Source organism: Nannospalax galili, unplaced genomic scaffold, assembly GCF_000622305.1.
Source record: "Nannospalax galili isolate Female #2095 unplaced genomic scaffold, S.galili_v1.0 scaffold238, whole genome shotgun sequence".
Taxonomy (NCBI): domain Eukaryota; kingdom Metazoa; phylum Chordata; class Mammalia; order Rodentia; family Spalacidae; genus Nannospalax; species Nannospalax galili.
In genome coordinates this window covers 891,972-910,350 of record NW_008341888.1, presented here as the reverse complement: position 1 = coordinate 910,350, position 18,379 = coordinate 891,972, and the positions used below count along the sequence as shown (strand labels likewise).

At 40.0% G+C, this 18,379-nt stretch overlaps 1 pseudogene; it reads right to left on the bottom strand.

The window, feature by feature from the left end:
- Positions 1-709: 709 nt before the first annotated feature.
- LOC103737849 lies at positions 710-5,527 on the bottom strand (annotated as a pseudogene).
- Between the last annotated feature and the right edge of the window lie 12,852 nt (positions 5,528-18,379).

The window sequence follows — 18,379 nt, the reverse complement described above, 5'->3', positions numbered from 1 at the left end:
AAAACTATTTTTCTTGGACTAGTGACTAGCAAAGATGAACATGCTTGTTAACAATATCAGAAAGTTTAAAAATCAGTGTTCAAACACTTCCTATCAATTCCTCTAGCTTTAAGCTCTAGAAAGTATAGAATTCATGCAAATGCATTAAAGAATTCTAGCTTCGCAAATTACACCCAAGCAGGCTTATTACACTTTATACACAGAAAGTAAATGATAAATATGTAATTAAAAGAGTCCTTCTATCTTTCTTTATAGCCTTGAAAATTGACAAACTTTTTGAGGATAGTCCTATCACCTTAAACATTAGCTAACCATAGGTGTTGGGAAACCTAACTACACAAACTGATTTAAAATACTTGAGATGGCTTTGCAATGTTTAACACAATTCAACTTATTCAGCTTGTAGTTAAGGGCAAAAGACAACATTTAACAAAATAATCACATCAATTGACCTGTAAATCAAGTGAAAAAATATATATGAATATAATCTCCAAAATCTGTCTTTTAAAAGTGAACATTAAACATTTATTCAAAGTTAAACAAGAATCTGAGGGATTAGAATGTCTTGTGACAAATCCATTTCAAATAGTTTCACATCTCAGCTGAGAATGAGGAAAGAGGGTTGGTCACAGGTTGTGTAGCTCCACAGAGTGGCCAGATGCTAAAAACAGATTCAACAGCTGTCTTTTTGGCCTGCTGACTGAACTCCCTAATTGCCTGCATATGTTGACTTGGTAGCAGCATGCTGAGGGCCAATTCTAATGCAATTTACCTCATCAATGCCAAAGACCCCTTGGATTTTTTTCCCATAAATTTCTTTTGCTGTGTAATAGATGCCTCTTCTGTACTGGATGTAGTCTTGGTAGAACTTCCCATGAAAATAAGTCCATTTTCTCATGCAATACTTCATCTTCTCTTTCTATGACTTGCTTAGATTCTAAATCACTTTATTTCCATAAACATAATGACCATGCCTGAATTAGAATGCTAGCAGACATCTTCTAACCAGTTTGTCAAGTGTTGAATGTGTCTCCTTGTAATATCATACACTATTAAAGTTCCTGCTCCACCTCTTTAATGCAAACTTGTAGTAGAAGGAAAGGACTCCTGCCCTGCCGTATTCTGTATCTGGAGTTTTATCTGTTTCCCATCAATTATTATCGTTTTAGCACCAAACTCTATACCAATTGTGATGCTGTAGCTGCTTGTCTGTAAGCTGTAACAATAAGTACAATTTAATAACACCTGTTTCATTGATGATGCTATACTTGGATGGGCATACACCATGGCCTTGGTTGACTGGATAGGTGCCAATTTGACTGGTTAGGTCCTCAATTTTTAGCTTTATGAGAGTTCTCCACACTCATTTCCATAGTGACTGCACTAGTTTGCTATCCCGCCAAGAGTGAATAAGAGTTCCCTTTCTTTTGCATACTCATTAGCATTTGTTGTCAGTTGTTTTATTAATCTTAGCCATTATAACTAGGATACGACGAGATCTTAAAGTAGTTTTAATTTGTATCTCCCTGATTACTAAGAATGTTAACCACATTTTAAACATAGTTCATATATATATATATAATTGAATTGTTTGTGTATTTCATACAGAACATTTCAAATAATCTTAATCATCTTTTAAAAAATATTTTATTGGGCCAGATGTGGTGGTGAACACCTTTAATCCCAGCACTTGGGAGCCAGAAGCAGGCAGATCTCTGTGAGTTCAAGGCCTGGTCTACACAGTGAGTTCCAGGACAGCTGGGGCTACAGAGAGACCGTGTCTCAGAAAGACAGGAAAAAACCACTTCGTCAGAAAGGGAAAAAGACTGAAGATAGCCAAAGCAAACCTGATTTTTTTTTGCATTGCCTGCATGTATGTGAGTGCACCCATATCATGCAGTGTTGCAGAGGTCAGAAGAGGGCTTCAGATTCCCCTGGAACTGGAGTTAAGGATGGTTCGTAGCTGCCATGTGGGTGCTGGGAGTCGAACCTGGGGCCTCTGCAAGAGCAGTCAGTGCTCTTAACCACTGGGCCATCTCCCCAGCCCCAATCTTAATCATCTTTATACGCCCATCCCCACTGGCACCCTCCCATAGCCCCCTCCACCCCCACTGGAGCCCATATCCTCTGTCATTCCTGTTAAGGTCCACTGGGTTGTCAGTTTCCCCAGCTGTTCCCTAGTGCAAGTACATCCATTGAGTCTAGTCAGCCTATATAGAGTTGCTTGTTTTAGGAATATCAGCTCTTCGTCCAGCAGCAATCAGTTGCCAATATTCCTTCAGATAAGACTGAGGTCTGCTGTACTTTTTCCCAGCTCTATGCTGGGTTATTGTCTACCCAAGTTCTCATGGGATTTGTGTATGCTGACATCATTGTTATAGACTCATATGACACATCTACAATGTTGCCTCTATACTTAAGGCTCATGGAACATAGAACAGGGATAAAAAAGAGGACACTAATGAATTTCTCAGTTCTCAATATGAAGCTCCCTCATGCAGTGGAGGGTCAGGAACACAAAAGGTTACAAACGGCCAAGAGTCTGCTGAGTGATGGTCATTGGACAGGATTCCTTTATTAAACTTCACCCACCCAAGGCTCAGAGACCATCATGAAAGAAGGGGCAGAAAGACTGTAAGAGTCAGGGAGGAGGTGCATGACCATATGGAAACAGAGACCTACAAGCTCTTGGGAACCTGCTCATATGATTCTAAAGATATTTCTTAGCCATTTTTATTTCTTCTTTTGAGAATTCTTTGTTTGGATCCATAACATTTTAATTGAGTCATTTATTTTTGTGATTCGTTGTTTTTAAAAGTTATTTGTATATTCTGGATATAAATCCTCTATCAACGTACAGCTGGCAAAGATTTGCTTCTACTGTATGGGCTTCCTCTTCACTCAGTTTATTGTTTCTTTTGCTGTACAGAAACATTTTAGTTTTATGAGGCACCATTTGAAAATTGTTGGCCATAATTCCTGAGCAAATGAAATCTTATTCAGAAAGTCCTTTCCTACATCTGCATCTTGTAGGGTACTGCCTATGCATTCTTTTAGCAATTTCAACAGTTCCGTTTCACATTGAGACCCTTAACCTATTTGAAGTTGATTTTGCACAGGGTGATAGATATGGTTCTAATTTCATTCTTCTACATGTGGACATCCAATTTTTCCAGCACCATTTGTTACAGATGTGGTCTTTTGTCCAGTGTATTTTTGACATTTTTGTCAAATATGAGATGGCCATAAGTATATTCACTTATGTTTAGTTGTTCTAAATTGTTCCATTAATGTATATATCTGCTTTCAGTTTTGTTTTACTTTTATTTTATGTGTATGAGTGTTTTGTCTTCATGTATTTAAGTGTACCACATGCATGCAAAGCTTCTAGAGACCAGAAGAGGGCATCAGATCTGGAGTTACAGTTACCTGCCACCATGTGGATGCTGGGAACCCTACCTGGGTGCTCTGGAAGAGCAGCCAGTGCTCTTAAACAGTGAATCCTTCATGTCTGTTTTTCTGTCATTAGCATGCTGTTTTAATTACTATAGCTCTATGATATAGCTGGAAATATGGTATGGCAAACCACTCAGAATTGTTCTTTTTGCTCAGGATTGTTTTTGTTATTCAGGGTATTTTTTTGCTCACATATGAATTTTCAAAATGTTTTTCTAGTTCTATGAAGAATGTTATGGTGATGTTGATTGGGGTTCCATTGAATTTATATATTGCTTTTGGTAGAATGGTCATTTTTCACAATACTAATTGTACCAATTCATGAGCATGTCAAGTCTTTCCATCTTCTAGAGTCTTCTTCAATTTCATTCTTCAGAGGTTTAAAGTTTTCATTGTACTGGTGTTTCACCTCCTTTGTTAGGTTTATTCCTAGTTTATTTTGGAAGCTATTGTGAATGGCAGTGTTGGCAGTGTTTCCATGATCTCTTTCTTAGCATGCTTTTAATTGATATGTAGAACAGTTATCAATTTTTATAAGTTGATTATTATTTGTGACCAATTTGTTGAAAGTGTCAATAATTTCTAGAAATTTTCTAGTGAAACTTTTGGAATCTCTTATGTATAATATATCATCTGCAAATAGGGATAATTTGACTTCTTATTTTCCTATTTGTACCTTTAATTTATTCCTCTTGTCTTATTTTTGTAGGTAGGACATCAAGCACTATGTTTCGGAAGGAGTCAGGATAATGAACAGCCCTGTCCCATTCCTGATTTCAATGGGGGTGCTTTGAGTTTTTCTCCATCTTTTTTACTGCACTTTTAAATTTTCATACATTTCCTACTCAAATCCAGATCCCCTCCCCAATCCATGCCTCCTTCTATCCCCCCACCAAACCCTATGCACTGTGCTATACATGCTGAGTCCTGTTCATTCAGGTGTTTGCACCCCAATGTCCTTCAGTGTAAATGTGACCACTGGAGTCTAGTCAGCCCATCCAGTGGTTGTATGTAAATCATACTCTTCCTCACCCAGCAGCACCTACCATATGATCCAGTGATACAACTCCTTGGCATATACCCAAAGGCTCCATCGTACTGTACATCCTTGTTTGCTGCTGCTCTCTTCATAATAGCTAAGAAATGGAAACAACCTAAATGTCTCTGAACTGACGAATGGTTAATGAAAGTGTGGTACATCTACTCAATGGAGTTCTACTCAGCAGTAAGAAAAGATGAAATTATGAGTTTTGCAGGTAAATGGATGGAACTAGAGAGTGTTACACTAAGTGAAGTAACAAACACAGACAAGCAAGTGATGTATGTTTTCCCTCATTTGTGGATTGTAGCACCAATCCCTTATATGCGAGTATATAAATTCTGATGTAACACCAGGAGCCAGGTAAGGGCAAAGGACACATGGAGGTAAAGGAAAAGAAACAACCTGAAAAGAGAGATAGTAGGGAATGGATGTTACCTGAGGGAGGTGGACAAAGTGGGAATAATTGGCAGGGAGGAGAGGAGGGAGGGATATGCAAGGGACCATGGTGTGGGGGAACAAGAGAAATCAGGAAAGGAAAGATGGTGGGAGTTGGGAGGTATTGGGGGGAGGGTGGGGAAAATTGGGACACTGTGACTAGGAAGGAGGGAGGAGGGAGTCTGGATGGGAGAAAAAGAGTAGAGATGAGTGAATCTCAGGGGCTAGGAAACCTAAAGGGAAAAGTGATGCCCTAGAAACCCTATGAGAAATGCACAGAGTGTCTGAACATTAATACATATGTATACCTAGGAGCTGCTTGGTACAGAATGCAGTGCCAGATAGAAGAGACTTCTCTTAAAGTGACAAACATGCCATACAGCACTCATCAAAGAACTTTCTTTTTGCAACAGATGGAGGCTACTGAAGAGTTGCACATCTGGTCAGGCACAGAGAACATATACCTAGGAGATGCAAAATACTAGGTGCCACATCTGCAGTCAAATCTCTACAAACAAGGTTCATGGAACGTAGGGGAATAAAGGTTTAGAGAGGGCTAACGCACTCCCCAACTCTTACCAGTGAGGCTTCCATGTACATCAGAGTGTGATACACACAGAAGGCCACAACTGGCCACGTTTTGGAGAATAAGGGACTGTAGAGTGTAGGATGGGACTCCTATGTGGAACCTCACCCACGACTCAGGGACCATTAAGGAAAGATTGTAAGAGCCAGGGCTGGTTCATGAACACAGGAATGTGGAGGCTTCCAGGCACAGGAGGCTTACTCGTGTGAGCCTGCGGCAGCGGTGACGTCCAATGCAACACCCAGGTCAGGTCAATTAAACAAGGGCCCAAAGGGGAGGTGAGAAATAGGTGGTGGGCCAGCACTTGATTGAGATCTATTTAAGACTGATTTCACCATCCTTTTAAAAGATGATGTTGGCTGTGAGTTTGTCATACATGCCCTTTATTATGTTGAGGTATGTTCTTTCCAGTATTATTCTCTCTGGAACTTTTATTATGAAGGCAAGTTGGAGTTTGTCAAAAGCCTTTTTGCATTCATTGAGATGATCATGTGATTTTTTGTCTTTATTCATTTATATGAATTAATATATTTATTGACTTATGCATGTTGAACCACCCCTGTCAGTTCCATTTATTTACCTGTGAAATTCATCATTTCTGTTTTCTTAATTGCTAAATCATATTTCATCATGTAAATGTACCGTGTGTTTTTTTATCTGTTCATCAGTTGATGCACATCTAGTTTGTTTCCACTTTCTGGCTTTTGTGAACAGTGCAGCAATGAACACAGTTGTGCAGATTTCTCTGTAGTTGGATGAATCCAATTGAATCCATGCCCAAGCATGGAATAGGTGAATCTTGTGGTAGATCTATTTCTAACTTTTGAGGAACTTTCACATTGATTTCCATACTGGCTGCACCAGTTTTCACTTCCACCAACAGTGAATAAGTGTTCATCTTTTTCCATAGCCATGCTAGCATTTTCTGTCATTTCATTTATTTTAGATGTTCTGAATGAGGTAAAATGAAATCACAAAGCAATTTTAATTTGTGATTCCCTGATGGCTAAGGATATTGAACATTTTAACAGTGTTTCTAAGACATTTGTATTTTATCTTTTAGAACTCATTGTTTAATTCCATGTCTCTTTTTTTAATTGGGTTGGTTGCTTTCTTAATATTTTGGTTTTTTAGTTCACTGTATATTCTAGATATTAACATTATGCCAGATATATAGGTAGTAAAGATTTTTTCTCCTTCTTCGGGCTGCCTCTTCATTCAAATGATTGAGTCTTTTGCTGTAAGAAGCTCTTGCATGTTGTGTCATCTGTCAATTGTTTGTCTTACTGCCTGTATGATCAGGGTCTGTTTAGAAAGTCCTTTACTGAGCCTTTAAATTTCCAGTATATTTCCTACTTTCTCCTCTGTTAGATTCATGGTGTCATGTCTTATGTTGAGATCCTTGATCCATTTGGAGTTGATTTTTGTGCAGTGTGAAAGGTAGGGGTCTAGGTTCATTCTTCTATATGCAACTATCCAGTTTGACCAGCACCATTTGCTGAAGATGTATTTTCTGCAGTGTGTATTTTGGCCACTTTGTGAAAAATCAAGTGGCCATAGGTGTGTAGAGTTATATACAGCTGTTCAATTATATTCCATTGATCAATGTATCTGTTTTTATGCCTATACCGTGCATGTTTTATTATTGTAGCTCTGTAGTATAACTTAAAATCAGGGATGGTAATATCTACAGCATTTTTTATTGTTTAGGATTGCTTTGCCTATCCTCTGTGTGTGTGTGTGTGTGTGTGTGTGTGTGTGTGTGTGTGTGTGTGTATTCACATGAAATTTAAGTCTTTTCAAACTCTGTAAACAATTGCATTGGAATTTTGATGGAAATTGTGTTGAATGTCTAGATTGTTTTTGGTAAGATGGCCATTTCCGCAATATTGGTCCTACCTATCCATAAGCATTAGAAGTCTTTCTGTCTCCTAGCATCTTCTTCAGTTTCTGTCTTTAGTGTCAAGTTTTTATTTTACATTGTTTAAGTTCCTCACTTAGGCTTATTGCAGGATATTTCATTTTATTTTATTTTTTCAGAATATCATGAATAGGGTTGTTTCCCGGGTTTCTTTCTTGGTATGCTTGTAATTTGTACATAGAAGGCTACTGATATTTGCTCATTAATTTTGTGTTCTGTTACTGAATGTGATTATCAACTCTAGGAATATTTTTTTAATATTTTATTTATTTTCATTTTATGTGTATGAGTGTATTGCTTGCATGTATGTAAGTGCACGTGTATTGTGCAACACCTGTGGAGGCCTGAAGAGGGCATCTGATCCCTGGAACAGGCGTTAGAATGATTGTTAGCCACCATGTGGGTGCTGTGAATTGAACCCAGGTCCTCTGCAAGAGCAGCTAGTGGTCTTAACAACTGAGCCATCTCTCCTTTTATGGTGAAGTCTTTAGGGAATTTTACATGTAGAATCATATCACCTACAGATAAGGATACTGTCACTGCTTCCCTTCCTATTTGTACCCCTTTATCTCCTCCACTTGTCTTATTGCTCTTGATAAGACTTCAAGCACTACATTGAACAGGAGTGGAGAGAGTGGGCATCCTGTAGAAATGCTTTGAATTTTTCTGTTTAGCATGATGTTGGCTGTGGGCCTGCTTTATACTGCCTTCATTGTATTGAGATATGTCTCCTTGTTGTATGGACTTGTCCTCTGCCTGGCAAGCTAGACTGACAAACTATGGACAGATGCCTTCTTCTCAAGCTTGGGTTCACTCATACTGCTCTTACCACCACAAACAAACTTGACTATGGACTCTCCATAGGAGGGGAGGGGGCAGAGAGAGACAGTCATGCCTTCCAATCAACCAGCTGGCCTGAGTGGTAGATGGGGTAGGAACTAAGGATAAGGGCAGGGAAACCAGAGAGAAGGGGTGGCCTTCGCCATCTTAGGCAGCCACAAGGAGGTCACAGGGTCCCTGCCACAATGTAGAGGAGAGTCCACCCATGCCCACACTTCTGTAAGAAATCCATTGATCTGTATAGAAGTCCATTGGTTCCCCAAACTGTAGTTTTGAGAAACTATATCTAGTTTTGTTGTAAGGACGGTGGGAGGAGGGGGTGGGGTGCCGTGCTGCACCTCCCAGAAGTAATTTTAGCATAATTGAAGTCCAGCAGAATACAACAAAACCGAGGATGAGTTTGGGAAGCTCAATAATACCTCTGATATGGGGAAAGAGACCAATGACCAAAGCAAAGTTGGATGAGGGGAGAGTGTGGGCAGAGGAAATACTGACATAGTGGGCTATACCCATAGGTATAGTGGGGGTAGTGGTGGTGGCATGGATATTGCAGTCGATAGTGAGATGTGTAACTAGGGTGAGGCCAGATAAGCGGATGAAGTCAGTGGGTGAAACCCTGGAATGGCAGTTCTCTTGTGGTATGGAGTGGCACGCCTGCTAGAGCGATGGGGTCCGCCACATGAGTATGGAAATGCTTTAAGGACTGTGGAAGGTCTAGAGCAAACTTTACAATCCCTGGGAGTAACACACCACGGGCAGAAGTTTCAACAGCAGCTACAGATGCTGCTTGGCTGCTTCTTTGCAAAATAAAAGATCTTTCCCATGCAGAGGCAGTAGCCCAGAAGGAGACTAAAGATGTATGAGAGGAATTACAGAGAGAAAGAGAGATGATGCCAGTCCAATGGAGGCAATTCCCCAATTCATGATCCCTCAAACCAGGCATGTCAAGTTGACACTAAAGCTATCCAACCCAATGACAAACTCCTGTGTGCTGCATTTTCGACATGCCAACTTGGGGAGTAAAGGGTTTATTTTATCTTACATCTCCCTGGTCACAGTTCATCAGGGAGCCCAAGGAAAGAACTCAGGGCAGGAACCTGGAGGCAGGAGCTGGAGCACAGGCCATGGAAGAATGCTGCTTACTGGCTTGCTCCCCTGGCCCATGCTCAACCTGCTTTCACATACAACATAAGCCCACTTGCCCAGGAGTGGCACAACCCACAGTGGCCTGGGCCTTCCCACATCACTCAACAGTCAAGAAAACTCCCCCACAGACATGGCCACAGGCCAGTCCCATGGAAGCAATCCCCTAATTGAAGCTCCCTCAACCCAGGTGTGTCAAGTTGACACTACAGCTATCCAGCATAATTACCAAAATTAAATTAGTTTAAATAGACCTATAACAACCAATTAAATAGAAGCAGTAATTAAGTTTCCCAACTAAAAAGTATCCAGGACCACACAGATATAGCAGAGAATTCTACCAGATCTTCAAATAATTAACACCAATAATTTTCAAATTATTTAGAAAAATATAAAAATGGAAGAACACTTTCAAATTATGTTAATGAAGTCAGTATTATCCTGACACCAAAATCACACAAATAAGAAAAATATAGGCCAAGGCCAGGTGTGGGTGGCACATGCCTTTAATCCCAGCACTCTGGAGGCAGAGGCAGGCAGATCTCTGTGAGTTCGAGGCCAACCTGGTCTACATAGTAAGTTCTAGGTCAGTTGGGGCTACAGGGAGACCCTGTCTCAAAAAAGACAGAAAAAAAAAGAAAATAATATTTGCCAGGCATGGTGGTGCACGCCTTTGATCCCAGCACTCTGGAGGCAGAGGCAGGAGGATCTTTTTGAGTTCTTTCCTTGGGCCCTCTGATGAACTGTGACCCGGGAGATGAAAGATAAAATAAACCCTTTACTCCCCAAGTTGGTTTTGGCCAGAGTATTTTGTCACAGCAATGAAGAAACTAACTAGAACAGTAATGCATCTAGAAATTCATCCATTTCTTTTAGATATTTCCAGTTTAGTGGAATAAAGTATGCCTTTGTGATTCTCTGAATTTCCTCAGTTTCTGTTGTAATGGTTCCCCTTTTGTGTTTCTTTTTTAAATAAGTAATTTATTGAGAATTTCATACATGCATATAAGGTGTTTTGACCAAATCCATGCCCGCTCCCTCCCATCCAACTCCTCCCATATCTCCCCATCACTTTTTTTCTGATAACTTCACGTATTCTTTCTTCTTCTTTGATTTATCTTTTTTATGGGGCTTTTGGCTACTCTAACATTCCTGCCTCTGAAGAGGTAACCCTAAAATCTTTTAAGGATTAGATAAAAGCTCCCAAATATTTTCGATAATTTTGGCCTTTGGAACAGAGTAAGTTGCTAAGAGGCCAAGGACACTGTGAGTTTTAGCCAAGAAACTGGCTACTTTTCTTTGGGGTACTCTAACTGCCTAGCCAATTCCTACCTCCTATTCTTATCACACCACCCTCTGAAGAGGCTAACCAACTTGCAGATAGGGAATCTGGACACAGACCACTCTGGCTTCTTCCATGCTGAATAGGGATGCAGGGAGAGGCAATTGGAGTACCCCTTCAGTGGGTCTATCTAAAAGACTCCCAAATTACATAATTCTTATCTCTAGGGGGAAAAGAAAGTCCTTGAATCATGAACAGGAAATGTGAAGGAGAAGTAAAGGCAAGAGTAATTAACATTGCAAGTTTTAGAAAGGGAGCTAGAAAAAAAGTCAGAACAGAGCAATTTTCAAATGTTCCTATGAGAGTCCATTGGAATTTCCTGACAAGGGCTTCCAAAAGCATCCCTCTATTGGGATCCTCCTGATTTTTCTTTTATCTTCCAAGGCTGGATTCTACAGTGATGGGTTCAGATTTGCTTTCAGGTATTTTGATAGCTGTTTGAGTGGCTAGAATCAGTGTCAGTTCCCTCTCAAAGGCTTCTAGATAGCAGGAGAAAACAAATTTATCCATGATTTTAAACAATAGCTGATTGTTTCCCTTAGCTACAGGTGGGCACTACAGTATTGGAGACCAAGATTTGAAGTCTTACATCTGAGCAGCACTTTCTGGTTAGGAACAAAATCATCAATGAGAAATAATTGTCTAAATAACTTTTTATATGGACTTAAGCCAAATGTCTGGGAAGTGTAGTCCCTTGAACTCTTAAAGAAATACTTTGTTCTTTGGTTATACTTTCCTTTTGGGTGTTTAAGGCCATACAGTTGGCCCAAACAAATCTATTTTTACACTTATGGTCATTTGAGGATCTGTTCCTCAGGGCTCACATGGGCTCGGGAAGAGCTCCTGGCTCCTTTCTTTTACCAGTTCTATCTTTGTGAAGATAAGTCAAAGGTCCTGCTCGACTGTGCCTGGCTTCACTTGGAAGCATGAATGAGATGTTTCCTCTGAGTTGACCCTCTTATTCATAGACTACACACTGGTTCAAGTCCGTCTTGTGGGGTTCCCATGTCCTCCCTGAACAAGAGGACAGGTGACTCATCACAGTTACAGGACATTTTGAGAGATGTTCCATAGTCCCCTGGAACTTAGTCGACCTTGGAGGGCAAGGGGCAAAAACTGTCCTTTAAGTCCCTCTGACCACTTTAGTATAGGCCTCAAACTATGCCTATTAAACATCCAGTAAGGTTAGTTCCACCAGTCTGGTACTTTTAATTATCATGTGCTATGTAGATAAAGCCTGGGTAAAAAACCAAATAGTCTCAGATAAACCTTGTTTAGATATATATTTTGTTCTTTAAACTAGTTGACTAAATTATGACCATAGAAAATTTAAGATTATGCATATATTATTTTTGTCTCATCCTTTATATATCATAACAAACTTCCACAGACCTTCATCACTTGCTAGGCTTTCTCATTTTTTCTGTCTATTTTGGGTCTGTTTTTTTTTTTTATTAATTTGAGTTCTCTTTCTTTTTCTTTTGGTTAATTTGGCTAAAGCTTTTTCAATCTTGTTAATCTTTTCAAATAAACAGTATTTCAAATAAACAGTATTTTTTTCCATTTCTATTTCATTAATTTCTGCTCTGACATTGTTAATCTCTTCCCACCTACTATTTTTGGATGTTGTTTGTTCTTGTTTTTCCAAGTCCTTCACATGCATCACTAAGTTATTAATATGAAATCTTTCCATTTTTAAAAAATTTATTTTTATTTTATGTGTATGTGTATTGCCTGCATGTATTAAGTGCACCCATGTCGTGCAATACCCTTGAAGGTCAGAAAAGGACATTGGATCCCATGGAACTGGAGTTAAGGACAGTTTTTAGCTGCCATGTGGGTGCTGGGAGCCCAACTCGGGTCTTCTGCCAGAACAGTCAGTGCTCTTAACCACTGAGCTATCTCTCTGGCCTGCTCTCCAGTTTTTTTGATATAGGCACTTGGTACTATACATTTTCTTCTTAGGACTATCTTCATTGTGTTGCATAGATTTTGGTATGTTGTGTTTTCATTGTCATTAAATTCTAGACATTAAAAATTTTTCCTTCTTGATTTCTCCCTTGACCCAAATTTCAGTCAGTAGTATGATGCTCACTTTCCATGAGTTTGCATACATCCTGCCATTTCTATTGTTGTTGATATCCAGCTTTATTCCTCTGAGGTCAGATAGAATGCAATATGTTATTTCTGTTTTCTTAAATTTGTTGAGATTTGCTTTGTGTTCTGATATGTGGGTGGTTTTGGAGAAAGTTCCATGGGATGCTGAGAAGGAAGGGTATTCTTTTTTAAAAAAATACTTTATTATTTTTATTTTATGTGCATGTGTGTATTGTCTGCATGTATGTAAGTACACCCACTTCATGCAGTGCCCATAGAGGACAGAAGAGGGCGTTGGATCCCCTGGAACTGGAGTTACAGACAGTTGTTAGCTGCCATGTGAGTGCTGGGATTTGAACCCAGGTTCTCTGCAAGAACAGCCAGTGCTCCCAACAACTGAGCCATCTCTCCAGCTCCCAGGAAGTGTATTCTTTAGTGATGGAATGGATTGTTCTATAAACGTCTATCAGATCCATTTGATTTATGTTGCCATTTAACTCCCAAATTTTCTCTATTTAGATGTGGTTTGAATAACCTGTCTATTGGTGAGAATGGGGTATTTAAGTCACCAGTATCACTGTATATCACAGTATAATCTGTGTCTTTAAATTTGTGGTTTATTTACTTTTATTTCATGTATATTAGTGTTTTGCCTATATGTATATAAGTGAACCTGTGTCATGCAATGCCTGTGGAGGCCAGAAGAGAGCAATGGATCCCTTAGAACTGTAGCTATGGACAATTGTTAGTCATCATTTGGGTACTAAAAACCAAATCTAGGTTCTCTGGAAGAAAAAAAAAAGTGATCTTAGTTTCTGAGTCATCTTTCTAGCCCCTCAATCTGTGATTTCAGATGTAATAGTATTTGTTGTATGAAATTGAGTGCCCCTGTTAATGTGTATATGTTTAACATTGTCATAGGCTCTTGGTTGATTTTTCTCTTTAATGAGGGTGAAAGGTCATTCCTTATCTCTTTTGACTAGTTTTGGTTTGAATTATATTTTGTAAGATATTAGAATAGCACTTTCTGCTTATTTTTCTGTTCCATTTGCTTGAAATAACTTTTTCCATCCTTTTTACTCTAAGATGGTATCTATTATGGATGGTGCAGTGTGTTTCTTGGCAGCAAAAAGATGAATTCTATTTTCAAATCCTATCTGTTGTTCTCTGCCTTTTTATTTAGTCAATGCCTTTTTATTAAAAATATTATTATTGAGTATTATTGACCAATGTTTATTTATATATATATCATTTTATTACTGTTTTATTAGTTACTTTTCTATGGCTGTGATAGAAATACGGACAAAAGAAACTTATAGAAGGGAGAGTTTATTTCAGTTTATGGTTCCAGGGGAATTACAGTCCCTCATGGTTGGGAGGCATGGTGGCAGGAGGTGACTGGAACAGGAGTAGAAAGCAGAACACTCACGCCTTGAAGCAGGCACAGGAAGCAAGAGAGTGACTCAAGATCTGGCAAGGCTTAAGAGCTCTGTAAGCCTGTCTCCAGTGACATACTTCCTCCAGCATGGCCACACCTTCTAAGACCTCCCATAACAGAGGCACAAACTGGGGACAAAAATGCTCAAATGCTTGGAGCCTATGGGGGACTTCCTCATTCAAATCATCACAGTTAGGGTGCTGATATTTATATCTCTTTTAAGTAACTGTTCTGGAATTGTCTATTCCTTCTTTGTGTCCTCTTGGGTATGTTTAATCTTCTCTTCAGCCCAAAGCATTCATTCTAGAATCCTCTGTAGAGCTGGCTTAGTGGACATGAATTCCTTAAATATGTTTTAATCATGGAAAGTTTTTCTTTCTCCTTCAATTACAACTGATAGCATTGTTGGTTATAGTGATCTGGGCTGGTATCTGTGTTCTTTCATGGCTTTCAAGACAACATTCTAAGCCCTTTTTTCTTTCACAGTCTTCATTGAAAAATCGCCTGTTATTCTGATGAGTTTGCTTTTATATATGACTTGATCTTTGGGTCCTGTAGCTTTCAGTAACTTTTCTTTGTTCTGTATATTCAGTGTTTTGACTATTATATGATGTCAGGAGTTTTTTTTTTCTGGTTCTGGCTATGTGGTATTCTGTATGCTTCTTGCACCTTGACAGTTATGTCTTTCCTTAGGTTTGGGAAATTTTCCTTTATGATTTTACTGAAAAATATTTTCTGTGACTTTGAGTTGGGTTTCTTCTCCTACTTCTATACCTATGATTTGTAGATTTGGTCTTTTTGTAGAGTCCCAACAATCCTTCTTGTTTCATTTCTGAGTTGTTTCAGATTTAACATTTTGTTTGATGAACGATCTATTTGCTCTATTTTGAGAGCCAATATTCTCTCTTCCACTTGTGTTTTGTAATCTTCATTTAGTCTTTTATACATATCCTTTTTGAATTCCTTGAAGATATTTATAATTGCTATTTTGAGATCATTGGTTTGTGCATCTGGAAAACTGCTTTCCTTAGGAAACATTACTATGTAGGTACTAATATCTGGAGGAGATGTATTGTCTTGATTATTCATGTTATTTGTGATTTTGTGATGGAACCTAGGCATCTGAAGTTATGTCTTTAGTAGTGTTTCTTTGTATAGATATCTGATCTTGTCGCAGTTGAGTAGGCATTTGGATCTTTGTTTCTACTTACCCTGACTTGTCAGGTTCTAGATCAGATGAGAGGTTCTTGATGTTTTTTTGGGTGGGGGTCACTCTGTGTTGATATGTGAATGGGGTGTCAGACATGATTTCAGTTAAGCTAGCAATACATGTAACTTCTATGCCTAGGAGCAAATTTTCTGTGGGCTTAGAATATTCTCAATGTTCGTCTTCTGAATTTTGTGGAGGACTCACAGGATTCTACAGGTGGTCATTGAGTGGCAGGTCCTGGGTCCACAGTGTAAGTTGGCAGTGTTCCATGGGGTGGAATGCAGGATACCACACTGTCCTCAAGTGGATATGGGTAGGGATCCTTATCTGAGTTTCAGGGTAGGAGTGGTGGTAAACTGAGTCTGAGGGGCTCCCTACCTGGAGTCATGGGTCAAAAGATGCCAAATGGTTGTCAGGCTGAGCTGTGGGTACAGTGGCCGGGGGTTCCTACCAGACAATTGGGGTGGGAGTCCATGTCATCCCAGAATGGCATGGTAGGTAGAGAGGCTGCTAAGGGATCCAGTGTGGGCACCAGGTCTAGGGATTGCTCCCTGGATTTCTGGGCCAGACTCCATGCAATCCCTGAGTGGTGTGGTGGGTGGAGCTCCTGTTCAGGAACTGGGAAAGTGGGCTGAGTCTGGTGGTCACTACTTGCTATTCTGGGTCAAACTCCATGTGGTCTTGGAGTGGTGGGGTGGGTAGTATGGTTGGTAGTATGCAGGCTTGTTCCGGTGGTCACTACCTGGGGTACCAGGTCAGACTCCATGTATTCTGGAGCAGTATGGTGGGCAGAATGGATGATCAGGGACCATGAAGCTGGATTCTCTCAATCTCTTCTTAATTTAACCTTGGTGGTTCAGATGAATCTATAAATTACCCATTTCTTTTAGGTTCTGTCATAATGGAATACAGGTTTTAAATCTGTTATAATGTTTGCCTGTTCATCTGCGATTTTGGGTCTTCTCTTTCTTTCTCTTGGTTAGTTTAACTAGTGGCCTGTCAATTTTGTTTATCTTTTCAAAGAATCAGCTTTTACATTGTTGATTCTTTGTATTGCTTTTTGTTTGTTTCTATTTCATTAATTTTTGCGTTGTTTTTTCTTATTTATTCTCATCTATTTGATTTGTGTTTGGTTTTTCCTTGTTTTTGCAAAGTTTTTATTTTCATTAGTAAGTCATTTATTTGATTATTTCTCGAGTTTTTAATGTTGATGCTTAGAGCTATAAATTTCCCTCTTAATACTGCTTTTAATGTGTCCCAGAGGTTTTGTTGTGTTGTGCTTTCATTTTTTTTTTTTTTTGAGACAAGATTTCCCTGTAGCCAGCCCCAGTTGGCCTGGAACTCACTGTGTAGACCAGGCTGGCTTTGAACTCACAGAGATTTGCCTGCCCCTGCCTCCCGAGTGCTGGAATTAAAGGCGTGTGCCACCATGCCTGGCTTTCATTTTTGTTTAATTCCATGAAATTTATTTATTATTTGAATTCCTCTTTGATCCATCCATCGTTCAGTAGTATGTTATTTAATCACCATGAGTTTGTGCAATTTCTAGAGGTTCTTTTGTTGCTACTTTCAACCTTTATGGTCTTGTACTCATATAGAAGGCATAGTTATTTCAGATTTCCTATATTTATTAAGATGTGTTTTGTGGTCTATTTTAGAGAAACTTCCATGGGCTGCTGTGTGGGGACCTAAAGGCCCCACCTTGCATAGGTTCGAAAGGAAGTTACTGGCGGCGTGGCCTGGCTTGCTTTGAAAGTCTGAAGAATACTTCCACACTGTTGAGGAGTGCATGATCAGCGTGTGACCATCCTTAAGATACACACTTATGGGGGGGAGGGGGGAGTTCCAGGTGCCTTTATAAGCTTTGTGACACTTGCAATAAATGAGTCTCTACCTGACTAAGACTCCCCATTGCGTCTGAGTGTCCCGGGGTAATGGGGGCAGTGTGGGCTGGCGAATGGCATGCTTACTCATCTCCAATCCTCACCTCACTTGGGGTTGCGGGTTCAAACCCCTGGCATCTGGTGCCCAACATGGGGCTTGAAGGAAGGTGAAAAGAAGAAAAGAAGTAAGAAAGAAGCAAAAACAGATTGGGGCCAATCGAGGTTCGGGGTAAGCAAGACCCTATAAATGGGTAACACAGTTTTTAAGTTTGAAGACCCAGCGCTTAAAGCGCTGAGAGATATGCTTAAAAGCAGAGGATTGGATTTGTCAGATCCCATAGCTCAAAAGGTTTGCACAGAAGTGATTCATTTGGCTCCCTGGCTACTTGGGGCTAATGTTTTTGCTGGGGATATATGGGAACATGTGGAATGTCTAGCTCAACAAAGGGAGGTTCAGTTGGGGGTTGACAGCCGCTGGAGTTCTACCCTATTATTTCAGCCTTAAAAGCATGCTTTTGGCCCGAGAGCCCTAAGCCCTCAGGGCCACCTCCTGACGAGCCTTCAGAAACCCCCAGCATGGGAATCATGGGAAGGGTTTGAGGAAGAAGGCAGAAATGCCACAGAAGTGAATCCAAAAGCAGCCAAAGTAACAAGCAGCACCTTGGGCATGCCCTGGCCAGCTTCAGGGCTTCCTGAAACCCATGAAAACCATCCCCATTTCCAGGATTCTGGCCCCACTCAGGAGGCTTCTGTGAGGCCACAGGTGGAAGCGTATCCTATTAATGTAAACCCAGGAGGCGTGCGCCCTGACCCCTGGTATTCCTGGGAGGAGAAGGATTTAAATGAATTAAAAAAGGTGGTGGCTGAGAATGGCCTGGGATCACCCTGGGTAGATACTCTCCTCCAAGGCTTGGCTCATCAGCAGTGTACTACTAAGGATTGGCTGGACCTCGCCAAAGTAGTCCTTCCTAGCCCTATATATATTA